This window comes from Belonocnema kinseyi, chromosome 1, assembly GCF_010883055.1.
Source record: "Belonocnema kinseyi isolate 2016_QV_RU_SX_M_011 chromosome 1, B_treatae_v1, whole genome shotgun sequence".
In the NCBI taxonomy this organism is placed as follows: domain Eukaryota; kingdom Metazoa; phylum Arthropoda; class Insecta; order Hymenoptera; family Cynipidae; genus Belonocnema; species Belonocnema kinseyi.
This window is the reverse complement of record NC_046657.1, coordinates 124,452,674-124,456,189: the sequence shown is the minus strand read 5'-3', so window position 1 is coordinate 124,456,189 and position 3,516 is coordinate 124,452,674. Positions and strand designations below refer to the sequence as shown.

At 31.8% G+C, this 3,516-nt stretch overlaps 1 long non-coding RNA gene across 1 annotated transcript in view; it reads left to right on the top strand.

The window, feature by feature from the left end:
• Positions 1 to 2,069: 2,069 nt before the first annotated feature.
• The window catches only part of LOC117175556, a 12,254-nt gene continuing 10,807 nt past the window's right edge, over positions 2,070 to 3,516 (top strand). The window contains exons 1-2 of the long non-coding RNA XR_004467465.1: positions 2,070 to 2,184; positions 2,436 to 2,684. This is a non-coding gene — a long non-coding RNA (uncharacterized LOC117175556). The remainder of the gene's footprint in view (positions 2,185 to 2,435; positions 2,685 to 3,516) is intronic.

Genomic DNA, 3,516 nt, shown 5'->3' with positions numbered 1-3,516 from the left:
CCGCTGTGGCATCCGATATGATGGAGCTATTACAGCTTCCGGTTTTGAATAAGAAAAATTCATTTTTAAACTTGAATTAAATCACAATATTTAAAAATTTGAAAGTGAACAGATACCTAGTAAAACGTTTCTGAGGAGGTTTCCCGAAACCCCGTTGCCCGTTTTCCGATGATTTCTGAGCCCCCGCCCCCAAATGGTCTGTTTTTCTGACCTCCTGTAGTTCTTGATAACTTTCTGGAGGAAAATTGACCTATCACACCAATCTCAACAAACCACGTGGTATTTAGAAGGCACCAAAACAAGAACAAAAATCACTTCAATAAGACACATTTTTCCCAATTATTCTTCGTTTTTTCATCTGTGTTCTCCGTTTAGATTTTATTTATTAGTTTATTGGGATAGTTTCTAGAGATTGTCTATCATTGATGTTTACATAGCTATATTAACTAAATTTGAAAGTTGGCTGGGGTGATTATTTCAAATTTCACATTTCGGTCTACAATGGTGGGCCTCATCAGTGATTAATTTATATTCTGCAAGATATTAACAAAAAAATATTTTTAAGGGACGCAGGTTCAATTAAAAATTAATTACATTATTTATTCTAACCCTAAAGCCCAAATTGACATACAATATTGTACAAAATTATACCTTTAAAAATTAAAAAAAGATAATATATTTATAAATAACTAAAATAATTGGCTCATATTCACACAAAAAGACACCTGTGATGTGAATAGAAACACTTATATTTTCAAAAAACTGTGGATTCAATGACACATTTATTTTATCGGTTCAGTGTTATTCTATTTTATTTCGCCAAATTATGTTCTGGCCTACTTCTTAAACACTTTTAGACTCAACTGTAATAGTAATTAATTTTTTTTAACTTATTTAACATAAAAATTTAATAAATTACCCAAAATTTAGTTCGCAAAATTATTGAATTTAATCAAACGCATTCGACAGTTTTTATACTGCAAAAGTAACTTAAGTATATTATATAATTATATAATTTTTTATTTCCGTACCCATAGAAATCTCAGAATATATGCTAAAGGTTCTCAAAGCTCTGAGAAGCTCTACAAAATTCTCGGCAAGCACTCAGGTAGATATTTTGAAAAGTTCAGATAGGTCGTTTAAATGGTATGAAGGCCCTAAAATGTCCTTTGCAAAATTTTAATAAGAATACGATCATAAATAACAAGCGGAACGGCTGAAATTTGAATAAGAATCCGATCAGAAATAACAAGCAGAGATTCTATCTCAATGGGCAGTCGTCATTTCCTCCACGGCTATCTGCGCACCCTTCCCCTTCCAGTGTGCAAAAACACTACCCCTCGCTGAATTTGAAGTTGCTTCAGGCCCTCGCCTCGATGCTACGTCCCCTATAGAGATAATCCCTTTGTCTTCCAACTTATATCTATTTCTTTAATTAATTAATTCTTTGATTAATTACAGTGTAATAAAGTATAAGTATGATATATGAACATTTAATGGACGAAAAGTTGTATCTATTTTTCTCGGATTTATAAACCATTTGAAATATTACTAAATTTTGAAGTGATGCTTGATCCCCTAGAACATCCATATTAATAGCATTGAAAATTTGAATCTAACAGTTGTGCAGTGTTTTTGATAAATTAACCTTTTACCTCACTCGTGAAAAGAAAATAGAAGCTGAAAATAATTTATGGCAAAAAGAATCAGAAAGGAAAATAAATATTGTTTAGGTACTTACGTAATTGTCTGCGTTTTTAAAATTCATTTTTGATGTAAAAATGGAAAGACGCTATAATTTTGAAATTGCTTCTGGTCCTAAATCGACTACTGTGATTCGTTTATGGGAGCTCAAAACTTTGAACTCATACCTTCCACCAATAGCAGTAAACTCCTATTCCGTGAAAACTCATGATGGCGACAACCGCCTGAAGCTGTCATTGTATGCGAACAGAAAACGTCGGTGTATATGAAAAACTCATGAGAGTGTAAGAGAAATAGATATGTCCATATCTCTCACTCGCGTGTGTTTCTGCTTTAAGCCGCTGTTTTTTCCCCACATAAGAGTGCATCTTGAATAACACATAACCGTAAAATGAAATAATTTGAAATACCAAACTATAATTTACTATAGTTACTGCTGGAATCAATTAAATTGAGATGCTTTGGGAAGCTTTATTTTCGGTGAGTGCATTTCTTATTTGCATCAAATCTTTATATACACTGTAATAAAAATCTGCTAAAAATTACACAAGACTCTCAAAATTGTACCATCCATCCGTGTAAGTTTTCCAAAACACGTAAATTTATACTGATGAACGATGTCATTTTGCGTCAATAAATTATTTTGGCAGACCATTTTAAGAGCCTTTTATTAGATTCTATTTATCATTTTGATACAGAAGAGCATGAAGAAAATTATTTATACTTTTTAGAACCTTTTAAAGACTATGAATTCGAAATAATTGAAGAAGATGGTAAAAACGAAGATTTTATAAATAGTGACGATGTTGCAGGAGTTTGCAAGGTTACTGACGCAGAAATTAATATGGACCGAAAAAGAAAAGCTGTTGAATTTTGGAAAAATGAGCATGGTAGAAAAAGCATAAATTGAGTACAGTTCAAAAAAACTTTAGATTTTTTCATCTGAACGACAATTAAGAATATGGGCGCAGCAACTAGAAGTAGGTGCAACTAGGAATACTAAACTAGCATACTTAAATTAAAAAATATCATTGACGGGTAGCTAGCTCTTAATCAAGGGTATTTGATGAAAAAATCTAATCACCCTCACTCTAATTTTAATTCGAATAGTGAGGCCCTTTTGAATGAAATTGACCAAATTCTAAAATTTCTGTGTGATAAATCATGTTAAAAAACACATTTATTGCTGAAAAAATTAGGGATGTAACCCCATATAGTAAATGTATTGCAATTATTACTATGTTTTGATGACAAATCAGACGCAGTTGTTTTGTTTTGATAGAGCTATTTGTTTCGAAGAAATGAAAAAGAAAATTTTTAGATTCTTTACTTTAGGGGAAGTTTTCACCCACTATATATCAATTTTTGCGAAAATAAAAAACACTATGCCTCTTATTTTTGTTGCTCTACAACATATATCGAAATTAAGAAAATCGGAGGCGGACACCTCGATACCTTCCCTCATGGGTGTTGCTATCAGGATCTTAGCCGATGAAGAATTATGTTTCTGAAAAAATTGGAGAACTTTTGCACATAATCTCGTTTTTTGGTTTACAGAAAGTTGACAAATGTCTGTCAGGACTTCATATCCAAAAACTAACTATTTGACATTCACACATAATTACTCAGAGTATTCAGGATTTCGCAAATCTAGTGAAAAGAATGATAATTGCTGCTTATTAAAGCATGACTCAGTAGTACTCTGACGAAGGTACGAGGGTAGTTCAATAAGTCCTTAGAATGAAGTATAAAAACAATTTTTTTTGAGTAAATTTTTTTTTATTTTTCAACATAATCTCCTTGGAGCTCTAT